The sequence below is a fragment of the Ambystoma mexicanum genome, chromosome 9 (assembly GCF_040938575.1).
Source record: "Ambystoma mexicanum isolate Mex_15411 chromosome 9, UKY_AmexF1_1, whole genome shotgun sequence".
Taxonomy (NCBI): domain Eukaryota; kingdom Metazoa; phylum Chordata; class Amphibia; order Caudata; family Ambystomatidae; genus Ambystoma; species Ambystoma mexicanum.
In genome coordinates, this window is record NC_090931.1 from 1,093,906,365 (window position 1) to 1,093,919,776 (window position 13,412).

Below are 13,412 nucleotides of genomic sequence, written 5' to 3' on the forward strand. Positions count from 1 at the left end.
GTTAGGGGCTATTAATTGTTAGTCTTATGCTTCATTGCAACTCTGTACATGTTATACCATGGTGTGATGCACTATGCTATGGTACGGCTACCATGCAACACTAGGTTAAAATGTTGCTTTATGCTTTATAAGCAGAGCTGACTCACACCAGATTCACATCAGAGTCTCGCACCTCTGGTGTTCACACCTCTTACTAACAGAGTCTGCCCAAGCTGAAATTCAGATGCCCATTTTCCTTACAAGCCCTCAGAGTTCATGGTTGATATCCAGGTCTGTATGTCTGGGATTTCGGAGTTGCTGGTGTGGAGTAGCAATTCGGTCTTGGAGGGGTTGAGATTCAAGTATGCACTAGACATCCAAGACTGGATCAGTGAGAGGAAGGTTTTCCCCTTATGGATGTGCTTGATGGTGTCGATCTTGATAAGGGCATTTGGGTTTGGGAGATCATGGGACATGAAAAAGGTAACCTCCATTGCAAGTTTACTAATCACAAACACATTACATTAATACCATCATGCCCTGGCCCTTAAACTACCATAAAGCATACTGGAAAGAGAAAGGCCACAAGCATACATTACAGTTATGTGCAGAGGCCAAACATTTATCATGATCGCTGCAGAAGAAGGGCATTGGTTAACAAAATGTGCTCAGACTGCAGGTAAATCCTCTAAAGCCAACAGGTCTAGCACAACTTCCATTGGTAGATGGACAATCAGAAGTGTTCAGTACAAGTCATCAGAAGATAATGTAATTCCATGCAAAAACAGAGATTGGCAATGCATAACTGTGTTGCAAGTGCGAAAATTGGACTAGTGTAGTGCCTTATAATGTACCATGATGTTTTCAACAAACAATCATACCATGGATGGGTTTGCTTGATGGCTGAAGGAGCTTTACATCAGTCTTCAGAGAATCTGCAAAATGAAGCACTCGAAAGAATGACAAAAGTCAGAGGAAACCCGACACTGGATCCTTTACACGTGACACACAACAACATGGACTTCATTTGCGGGTTTCCAGGGGTATCAACTGAGACCCCTGGTTACTCCCCTGTGTTCTCTGGTACTGCCTATGTGACTCCTGGTCAGGGATTGCAGAGGCAGAGTTAAAGTTAGAGCCCTATTTAATTTCGAAAATCACGAATCATGAGTTTGGCTTTCTCTAATGTGTAATAATCGCTGAGGTTCAGCTTGAGGCCAATGTTTGCATATATAGGACAGGCAGAATAGATGCCTTAACCCAGAAGATCTTATTTATAGTGACCTTGATTATTGCCTGTTTCTGAGACTTATAATTGTGTGCGAAAATACTTCATGTTTTGGTGTTACTGTGGACTAGATTTCCCCATATGCAGGTGAAATTGTTGGTATGCCATATGTGTATGTATATCACTTCATGTCTGACCCCTGACTCCTCCAGCTTCTAAGCATTGTAAAAATAAATGCTATTACTGCAAAACGTGATACTTAATTTATCAACATCAGAAGGATGGAGGTCTGATTCAACACTCCTCAAATATGGACTTGGAAAGTGCAGGCTGGCCTATGTCAGAGTTGACCTTTTAATTCACTTGGCTATCAAATTGTGACACAATATGCGTTTAAACAATTTTGCAATTAAAATGAAACATGTATTAGGATATCTACCCATCACTTTCTCCTGTCCGATCCAGTCCTTTTAATTCAAAGTACAACACTCCTTTTATCAGGTTTGCTAATGGACCATGACGCATTCCTTTCAGCTTCTAAGCACTGGAAAAAAAGTGTTATGTCCAGAGGCAATGCTATTATGCCGTGTCTCCTTGGTCCTTGTTTCAGATATTGTTTTATGTTTTTTATATTGAATTAATTTTACAAAAATAAACTTTTACACATTACAAATTTCATCATTCCCCAATTGAGATTCTACCTTGAATTAATAATTTTTCCCTGAGGTTCTGAAAAGTGCTTGCATCTAGGTTTTTGTACACCATGTGTACTATTGTGGCTTTTATAAATTGTTGCTCTTGTCTGAAATCCTTATGGCTCCACCTTGTCTTGCTTCAGTTGTTGCTCATTCATTAAACTGTCTAAAAAATGTATTGTGGCACATGAAAGTCGGACAATTCTTCCTTGTACAAAATTGGTCCAACGCTCTTCTTTTGATTTCTCTTTAAATGATTCAAAATAACTGTTCAGGTGCCTGGATCTTTCTTCAAACACTCCTGAACATTCAAGCAAGAGATGTTTGGTTGTTTCCATGCACTCTTGTTTATTGCACAATCTGCATGAGCTATTCATCAAAGCACGCTTCCCATTGTTATGCAGAAACTCATTTGTTGGATCAACGCTGAGTCTTATTTTCATCAACCTTTCCCGATACTGTTTATCAGGGAACTTCGTCAGATAGTGCGGTATCATATCTCTTTTCCAATGTTCTATAGATTAATTTTTTTGTTACTTAAATGAAAGTCAAAGTTCCCTCATATTTATCCAATCTTGTCTCTTCCTTTTTTCTTTTACTTGATTGGGATTTAATATTAATTCCTCCAATGAGGAGTCTAGGTTGATTAGCTGTTTCATCCAATTTTCTTTCCAGTAGTTGAGCAAATCCACACTTTTGCCCTGTTCATATGTGGCTAGAATTTTATAGCCATCTACTGGTTGTTGTATTGCGCATTTTCTAGAAGAGCTATGGATGTCCAAGTCACGATCCCATATAGGGACTGTATTGGAAAACCAGAATGGCAGAAACTAATTCCGCCTTGGAAATCTTCAAACGCCAAAGGAAAATCAATAATCAAATGCTGGAAAAATGGTAGGCAAAGATGGCGAAAACTTTGAACATGTTGCACAATAGTATATAAACATGACAAGCATAAATAAATAATTGTTGGAAAGGGTTGACCTGGGTTACATAAAGGTCTAGGCATCACAGTAAGTACAATCAGGATATACGCATAGGGGGACCAATGGGACTCAGAAGTAGCGGGTAAGAAACACTGGAGCCGTAGGGGCATCAGTTGTTGAGCTTGCTGAAGAGCCAGAGTTTAACGCTGGTTTTGAAGGCTCTGAAGGAGGGTTAGAGTCTGATGGTAGGAGGTAGGGCATACCAGAGGTTGGCAGCTTGTATGGGGAAACTGGCTCCACCTGCCGTTTTGAGGTTGTACCTGGGAACTGAGAGTAGGTGAGTTTGGGATGATCTGGTGGATCGGGTAGTTTGGTGTAAGGAGCACTTGTCTGAGAGGTATTTTGGTGCAGCTTTGGAGATGCATTTGTGAGTGATTGCCAGTGTGCGAAGCGTGATTCTGTCACGCATTGGAATCCAATTAGATTTTTGTCTGTGGCTGGAGATATGATTGGATCTGGGGATATTTAGTGCAGCTCTTACTGTATTATTTTGTAAGACTTGTAGTCTTTTGAGGTTCTGTTCAGCGGTTCCTAGGAAGAGAGTGTTGCAGTAGTCTAATTTGGAGAGTGCTAGAGCTCTTGCTAGCGTCATACAACTTGTGGGGGATAGGTATGTCTTACAGGCATTGATTAGCTTGTTTGTGTGGGCTTTCGATGAAGCAATGGAACTCACTTGTGTTTTTAGTGATAAGGTCGAGTAGAGGTAGACACCTAAGGCCTCATTACAAGAATGGAGGTAGCCGTGCGTCATGGCTACTCCCATTCTGGGTACCAGGTTCCCTGAATGGGGAATTACCGGGCCATTCTGACCTTGGAGGGCCCGGTATTTCCCCATTCAGGGAAGCCGACCCCGGTACATCCCCATTCCCATTCGAGCCCCCATAGAGCTCAATGGGAATGGGAGTGATGCTAACAACGGGCCCGTTAATGACGAGCCTGTTGTTAGCATCCTGGTCTGGTCGCGGGACCCGCTAAGGAAGCCTGGAAAAAGCAGGCGTCCTTAGCGGGTTCCACAAGGAGACCTCGTAATGAGGCAGTAGGGATTTAACGGGGCCAGCAGCTCTACAGGCCCCGTTAAACCCCTACCACATTCCTCGTAATGCAGCCCTAGAGTTTTTATCTCCTTTGCAACTTTGATTGTGTTCCCATCAATAATGAAGGACATGTACTGCAGGTCTAACTTGTTAAGGCAGGCCTGGGTGCCCCCAATTAGGAGCTTTGTGAATATATTTTATAACATTGGGGATATACAAGAACCTTGGGGTAACCCGCAGTGGATGGGCATTAGGGCTGCAGAGGGCGAGAAGACTCTGGTGGTGCGGTTGGATAACAAAAGATTTTATCCAAGTGGAGACATTCGTGGAGAAGGCTTCTGTGGTGGTTAGATGTTCCGTGAGGTTTTCATGATAAGCCCAGAGGTCTAATAAGAGGAGTATGGCTAGTCTACCTTTGTCCCTCGCTTCGTCCATCTGTATTTTCATTTCCAGCAGGGCAGTCTCTGTGCCATGCCTAAGCCGAAAACCAGATTTCCAGAGGCCAAGTAAATTGTTGTCCTCCAGGTGTTTCTGAATTTGCAGATAGGCTACTCTGTCCAGAATTTTTAAAAGGGATGGGACGGTTGTGATTGACCTAGAGTTCTTTGGGGTGTTCAGGTCTAGATTAGGCTTTTTTAGGAGAGGCATGACCCAGGCCTCCTTAAGGTTGTTAGGGACAAGATTATTCTAGAAGGAGGAGTTTATCATTGTGGTGATGAATGGAGATAGTTCTTTAGCGCATTCCTTGATGATAGGGGCCAGGCATATGTCTCCTTGGCACCTTAAAGACTTGAGACCTTTGATGATGAGTTCCACTTCCCTGGATCTGACCGAGGAGAATGTAAACAGGGGGCATTGAGGCGGTTTAGGCTTTGGCTGGAGCTTATCAGGTGAGTTATTCAAAAGGCTATTCTATTCAGATTGCGATCTGTGTGAACATTAATTATTTTATCATCCTTTGAAAATCAAGAAGAAGCTATTAGAGCAAGACTGGATCAAACAGTGCGTCTGAGGAACTTAGATATGAGAAAACCCTCTCGAGAAAGAGAACAAAGAGGACTAAACCAGCTTCCATTATATCTGCAGAAATTTCCTATGTACAGAGATCTCTTGCTGAGAGTGAGACTGAACATCTTGGACACAAGAGAAGTGGCTCTCGAGAGAAAATGAATACCCTTGAATGAAGCTTACGGCAGATTTTGTGGATCAAATGGAATTGTTGAAATCCTCAACCACTGTTTAACTCCCTGTCCCAGCCTGGAGACTCTACGTACTCTGATGGGAATGGATGCTTATGGGGGGGAGTATTAGCCTCACCTTAGAAGTTCCTAAGCTCATAGAAGCTGTCTTAGTAAAGCCAAAGAATTGAAGTTTGAAAAACACAAGAAGCTGGTAGCTCATGTGAACTTTTAAATAAGGGGAAATTAGACTTGGACCTGTTTTCCCTTCTTTTATATTTCCTCACCTCTATCCTTGTCATTATTCTAAGCAAGAGGAAGGAAGTAGTGTGATGTTTTAGGAAATGTGTTGTTTTTTAACCTAAATATCTTAATGGAGAATGAATTGAATGTATGAAATGTAAGTGGTTAAAAAAATAACTTTTTAGTTACAACTCGGACAAGTTCAACCAATAAACAATAATAAAAAATAAAAAAATAGGGTTTGAAGTTCCAGTTCTGATCCTACTGTGGCAATTGGCGTGCATTTTGGCAGTTTCAATATCGGTTTCCAAAATATACTTTCAAGTTTCGCCCATATTCTCCATGATAAATTCAGACCATCTTCTCCTCCGCACACCAAAATAGATGTCACTTTTATGGATAGAATGATGGTACTGGAGCAATTGTAAATTTGCTGAATCTTCCATTCAGAATGATTCCTTGTGAGCATAACTTTCTAGCTTTCTCAAATAGTTCATACTCCCAGTTTTTTTCAGCAATTCATTTATTACATCTAATGCCCAGGAACCTTATGTCATTCACCTTTTCTAAACTCTCATCTCCAGTTTTCCAGTTAAAGCGTTTTTCGCTAACTTTCTTAGTTCCTCCTATAGTTAGGATGTTCATTTTGTCAATGTTAATTTCAAGACTGTTTGATGCCATATAAAATTCAATTCATTTAGAAGATGTTGGAGGCCAATTTTGGGTCCGATCTATGAAAAACGATATCATCTACATAGCAAAGCATCGATATCTCACTGTTGTTTATTTTCGGTGGAAAATGTCACGTGTTTCTCAAGGCTTCTGGTAGATCAGCAATGTATAATTTTAAAAGGGTAGCTGCAAGTGGGCATCCCTGTTTTACTCTTTTTTTAGTTCTTATATCCACGGATAATATTCCCTCGTTGGTCCTTATATGCGTCGAAGTGTTTGTGTAGATGGCTTCTATGGGTTGAAGTATTTCCTCTGGGCATTTCCAATTAAGCAATTTTGCCCATAGTTTAGACCGGTTTACCCAATCAGAAGCCTGCCTTAGATCTATGAAGGCCAAGTGTATCTTTTCTTTGGCTTTGATGGAGATTAGTTTGAGTGATGACAGAATAAATAAGTTTAATTCCGCTCCACATCCTTTCATGAAACCTGTCTGTCAGGTGTCTATAATTCAATTTTATTCCGCCCATGCATTTAAACAGCACTGCAAATCTGCTGCAAATATTTTCCCAATTATGTCAAGCACTGCTATGGGCCGATAGTTTATTGGGTCTTATCTCTTTCCTTTTTTTAAGATTGGAACTGTGATACTTTTTGTCCATGAATTTGGAAGTAGTTTTTGCTTTTGTATGTTCTTAAATATCAAGTTGATCAATACAGACCATTTATCCGGATCAATTTTAAGGTGTAGATTTGTTATCCTGTCAGGGCTTGCCACTGAGGAATCTTTCAACTTTTAAATGTTATGTTCAATTTGGCCTTCATCTAACTTTTTTTCCAGGGATGTGCCTTATTTGCTACTGACTCTTGAATAGAGGGATCCCAACTGCCAAACACCCTGGAGTAATGGTTTAGCCAGTATGTTTCTGAGACTCCACATGCCAAGCGACTCTGTTGATTTAGGGTTTGATGGTTAATTATTAACTACATGTCTCTTGTAGTTGCTTGTGCTAAAGCTTGCAGCATCCTTTCCCCTTGCTCCTGGTCCCGTTGTTGTCGGAACCGGATCAGCCAATTCTTGTAATATTGCCTCTTTAATTTAACTTAACGAATTTAGTTTTCACTGTTACCTGTTTTATTTATTTGTTTTATTTCTTGTCTTGATTGTTTCCTCTTAGCTACCACAGTTGAACTGTATTGATGTTTTGGCTTAAGAAGAGGTAGCTTCATTCTGGTGTTCTTCATTTTAAAGATCTTCAGTAAGGAATCATATGAAGATTCAGCATCATCAGTCATCACTTTTTGTTTATACCTCTCGATTACCACTGTGATTTAATTATAACGGTGCCAGTTTTTATTTATAAAGCCTTTCCTGTTGTTTTCTTGCCCAAGTGAGTCTCAGTATGTTATGATCACTGTCATTTTGTGGTATTACCTCAAAATTGGCAACCTGTTGTACACTGTTGTTCAGAATCCAAATATGGTCTATTGTTGAATTCACAATGCCATTCATCCAGGTCAGTTTGCTCGGGATGTCTCCCTTCAACTGCCCGTTCAGCATAGATAAATTATTTGCTTCTGCCATCTGGATCCATTTTGCTGCGTTTGATTCACCTCGTCTCAGTTGGTCAAGGATTGGTATTCCATGTTGGTTTATACATTTTAAGTTGAGATCTCCCTTTTTGGGCTGGGTTCATGAATACCTCAAAATGTTCACATGATGGCTGCTTGTGAATCCAAGTCTCTTGTAAGCATATAATAGATGCCTTCCCCAGAGTTTTATTCAGCTTGTCAAACAAGTGAAATCCCCTTGTATTCCAGGAGATTAGGGAATCCTGTTCATTTCCACCAGTCTTCATTTGCTAATCCTTTTCAGTAACAACTAAGGAGCTTGCCACCCATGACCAATCATTGTTAGTTTTTATTCTGTATATGATCTTTTTTTTATGTTACACACTAGTGTTTCCGAACGTAATCTGTATGTTTTTACGTCCAGTTTTCTATATAATTTTTTGTTTCAGCTTGTTTCTCTTTTCTTGCCATTAGTTTGTTCCCTTTGTTTTGTACTGGTTTTGAGATTCTGACCAGTTCATCCTTACTATGATCTATTAATTCATAGCCCCATTTTCTGTAACTTTGGCGGCTCCTTTTAACAACATGTTCTTCATTTTGACTGAGTTTAGATGTAGAATTACTCTGTCCACTCTATTTTCGTCTACATATTCAGGGACCACAGTGTTGTCAGTGGCAATTTCTTTTAGTTGCGATACACAGTGTAGGAGATGCAATACATTTGTCTGGTTCAGGTTTGTTTCATTTTTTTCATTAAGAATATTTGCAAGCTATACTTTTGGTTTGGTTTTCCCAGTGAATCGATTAGCGATTTCCTCCATCCTTACAAAAGTGACATCCACCACTAAGGCGTCTTCATCGTTTTCTTCCTCATTACTTGATATTCCATAGGTTATATTTAGCTCTGTCTCATTCAGATTTTCCAAAGAGCTGTCTTTTTCTCCTACTTCATCTCATTCATTGTCATCCATTCGATTTGTTCTCTTCAGTTTAAAAGGAGATATCATCAATCAAATCATGTGTCACCTCTAAGTCTTCTGCAGCTGAATCTAGCTCGCTCTCATCCCTGGAACAGTTGACTTTAGTTTCGACTTTCATTTTTTCGCTGTGCATTGTATCCTTCCCCTCTTAGTTTGAGTTTTTTTTTGTGGGTGGTATTAGTGCGTGGCAACATATGGATGTTACAAAGAAAGGCTCTTGAGCCAATCATTTTCGATTTTGGGATACTTTTAATATTTTAGGTATTTTTTGCCTTTCTTTGTCACCCTCATGCTTAGTTTTGCCATTCATATGTCTTCCAGTTTCTTCCACAGTTTCTGTGCTTTCCTTAGAGCGCCCTTGCTTTGATGTAAACACTATTATATATTCTCTCGCATCTGCTAACTTTCCTATTTGTTGCTGTCTCTTTCTTCGAGTTCGTATTTGGGATAGTCTTGACTTCACTGTTGATTTGGTAATGTGGAAATATCTCTCTGACCTCCTTGTGTCGCTCTTTTATTGCATTTGAACCCGCAATAGAGGGCACTAGTTTTTCTGGACCCATGATTCGACCACTACCTACTGCATTGTGCGTTGTAGGAGTGTCTTTCATTATTTTGCTGCTGTTGATCCTTTGTAATATTAACTGCTGATGTTGCATCATTTATCGATTGAGACTGAGAGGCCTTTGCCACGTTGTTTACTGACCTAAGTGCCTCTGGCTTTTGCTCCATGATGATGATTGACCCTTGTCAGAGTTTGTTAATTTATAATTCTCCCTTTCCTTACTTTCAGCTGTTTTCCTGATCCATTTTATTGAATCCATTAGGGCATGAGTGATAATAGATTTTTCACCCTGATCACTATATGCCAGGTCGCAGAGCCTTCTTTGCCAAATTACTGAGTCTATGCCTCCTGGTTTAGACACTCCTCAACTTTAGTTACAAACATTTTCATGGAGATTAATTTCGACTGTAACAGCGTGAGCATTGTTGTATTGTCCTTAACATTATCGTTTAAGGATTCATATAATTTTTTGTAGGGGCTAGGGATTTTGTCAATGCTGCCATAACGTTATGTATCTGCATTCCTGCAGCGATAGACAGATTTTTTTTTCAGTTGTTGGGTTACTTAATTCCTCATCATTCCTTTTTTTCCCTGCCGTTTTCTCCTTGTTTATATGTCTAATATCTCTCATTTCTACAAGTACAACCACTTCATTTTGATAGTCTGAGTTGCAATGCTGTCTGTTCCTCTGACCTGTTCCCCGTCCATGATGTGATTCTTTCAACAGAGACTCATTATCTACAGACACTTTTGCAACATGTGTCCTCGTGTTTTGCTTTTTTGGGGGAATTTGCATTACCTTGTCCTCAGAAGAATTCGATTTCTCAGTGTTACAGCCATTTTTCACAGTTTCAGACTTCTCATTTATACAGATCTCCCGTCTTTGTGAATCATTATTTTTGACCGGGTCTTGCCATCTTTCTTTTTCGACTGAACTGTGACAGCTCCCTTGTGTTTCTATTGAGCAGTCCATATTATCATTTATCGTCCCATTAGTGAACTGTGCCTTGTCTAGGCGTTGTCTGTCTTGTATTTTTATTTTTTTAATGAAGCTTTGTCACCATTCGTATTCCCTTATTTCCTCTGCAATAGAGGTTTCATTCAAACTCAAGCTTCTTTTATTCCTTCTCTTGCTGATCAACCGCTTTGGCATTCGATTTCTTGCATGATTTTTCAAGTCTTCATCTCACTCCATGATATCCAGTTGATGACATACATTATCTTTCAAAAAGTTCCTTGTTGTTGTCCTTTTCACATTGTGACTTGGGTTCAACCCATAAGTCATCGTCCTCAAATAGATTTAATGTGCCATCAATTGCTTCATCTGGTGTAATGTGTCAACATTTGTTTTGGCCATTTTTTTTGTTATTGTCGAGCTTGTCACTCCACAATGGATGGACAAGGTCTCTCTGTTGTTTCCTGCCTTGGCGTTGTCTATCTTCCCGCCATTTGTGTCATCCCGAGCTCTATAGATACTTGATACATTTTTTGGCGAGAGTTGTGATGGCTGTGTTCACAGACTGTTCAAGTCACCGGCTGAGGCGTGTACACTTCCATCATTATGTATTTTCTCTCCAGTTTTGCTGGAAACCGTCTGCAAGGAGTTGTTAAAAGGGAGATTAACAACTCGTTTTTTCTTGTCTGTTTCCCCATCATGCATGTCATCCTTAGTGCCGTCGGGTATACTCATGTTTTCCAGCCCGTCAGCAGATTCATCATTTGTTATTGTTATTGATTCACAGAGAGTTTCGCTACTCGCCTGACAGTTTGCATCAGTCATTGTACTTTTGGCTTCAGAAGGAGGGGCTTTGTTTCGTTTTGCTTGCTTGTCCGTGCTATCATTTCGTGTCGCTCCTAGTAAAAATTGCGATTTCATACCATTGGTACTAGGTTCGGGCATGTTTAATGTAAGAAGAACTGTCCTTTGGCCCTCCCCAAGTCGTTGGCAACGGTGTCTCTCGCAGAGGATCTATAAAAGATCTGATCTCATTTAACTCTGCATCAGCTACGTTGAGCATTTTCGTCTGGCCATTCCCCATACTGCGAGTGTTCTGCCTACCCTCACATCCAATTTCTATGTCAGCATCCACATTGCCACACTCAGCAGTCACACACTTCACTCCCATACCAATCGTTGTGTCACTTACCGAGCACCACCAAATGCCCAATTTACTTTTGTATTCCTGGATTGAGGAAGCGCCTCGCTGGCATGTCTCCGCCGAAGGCATGAGATGCTGCTTCACCCTGGTGTTAGGCCGGTTCAGTTGGTCAGATAAGAGTTCTTCCTCCATAAGCTCCTGGCTCCTCCTGGAATCTGACTGGAGTTCGACTGTACTCAACCATGAGTTCCTTTCAGTACAAAGTGCAATTCTCAAGTCAAAAGGTCCACTCCCACTGCTCACTGAAGTTCGACTGGACTCAACCACGGACTCATGCACGGCACTAGGCGCAGGAAAAGAGTCTTTATAGGAGGCCCTTTGAATAAAATGTACAGAGTTCCTTTCAGTACAAGGTGTGATCCACAAGTCAAAAGGGCCGCTCTCACTGCTCACTGGAGTTTGACTGGACTCAACCACAGACTCACATATGTAATTTATATTCTGAAGGTTAGTGAACAAAACTGCCTGACTTTGATATGTCAGTGAACCAAAACAAGTGTCCCAGATATGTGATGTAATCAGTGATGTCATCAATGACATTTGTAATGTCATCTTTGATATCCTGGGTGTTAGTATTAGCAGTGCACAGTGGTTGCTTAGCTTACCATAACTGGTGAATTTCTGGGGGATTTTTCATTGAAATTTGTATGTTTTTATTAGTGCAACTTAATCATAACATCCCTTTAACAAAGGTTTTTCACAAAAGGATTCTGTAGGAAGGAAAATCCTTTTCCAACATGGCCACCATGGAAAGGGAATGAGGGGCTCCATATGGTGTCCCTTTTCCCTTTCCATGGTGGCCTGCAGGAGGCAAATAGAAGGAGCAAATACAGCGGCGACACCCATCGCTGCCGAAATAAGATATCTACGGGGAAAGGGGTGAAAAGAATTATATAAAATCAAACCCAGGCACAGGCTCCCTCTAGTGGAAGCTCAAGCCCAATTTCTGAGAGACTCGCACCTGCCTAGTCTATCTGTGGGGGATTGGGAACCCTTCGAGGTACCAAACTTGTGGGGGAAGTGTAATGGGCAATACAATCCCTGAAGAATAAGGCTTCCGGGTCCCGATGGATTCACAGCTCCCTTCTATAAGAAATGTTGTGTACTCCTGGTTCCCCCCTGGTGGGCCTCTTTAACTGCTATATGTCTTCTGGAGGGGTTGCCTCTACCATGGGCATCTCTACAACTGTCCTGATCCCCAAGCCGACCAAGGATCCGCTATGTTGTGACTCATATCGCCACATTTCTCTAACTAATATGGACTTTAAGCTCTTTTCGAAAATCTTGGCCTGTCGAATGATGGAGGCCCACCCTGGACTAATAGACAGTGACTAGATGGGTTTCATTGCAGGCCATAGCGCAGCCGACAATGTGCAGCGAGTCCTAAGCTTATCGGAAGTGGAGAAATGATTGGGCATAGATTAAGGCATCATTGCGATGGATGCATACAAGGCGTTTGACACAGTGACCTGCAGCTATCTCAGTGGGGTCCTGGAGGGGTTTGGGTTCGGGCCGGGGTTCATTAGCTGGGTAATGGCGATCTATCAACACCAATCCACTTGCTTTAGGGTCAATGAGGCTCTGTCCTCTAGGCTGCCAATCACCAGGAGTTTTGAGGCAGGAATGACCACTATCTGTGGTGACTTTTGCCTTATGTATAGAGCTGTTTGCCAACCAATTGAGGGATAATGGGGCGATTGAGGGCGTCCGGGTTGTGGTTTATGCAGATATTTTGCTCATCTTGAGTAACACCCCTTCTTCCTTAGCTGATGTGCTGCAGGAGCTAGAAGCGTTTGGCCGGGTCTCTGGATCCAGGGTAAACTATATAAAATCACATGGGCTGGATCCCTTGAGGCCCCATGAGAAGAGTGGGATTGAGGCTCTTGCTAAAATACAGTGGACTTGGGAGTTTATTCCTTACTTGGTGGCTTGCATTCCTAGCAAAGCCTCTGAGGTCTACCGGACCAACTTCCCTGTGCTATTTCAGGAACAGGCTGAAGATTTGCTCAGATGGGGACGCCAGGAGATATATTGATTTGGTCATACTACGGCGGTCAAAATGAACTTGAGACTGTGCTTGCTTTATTTATATTTGGCGTTACCCGTGAGAATCCTGGACTCGGA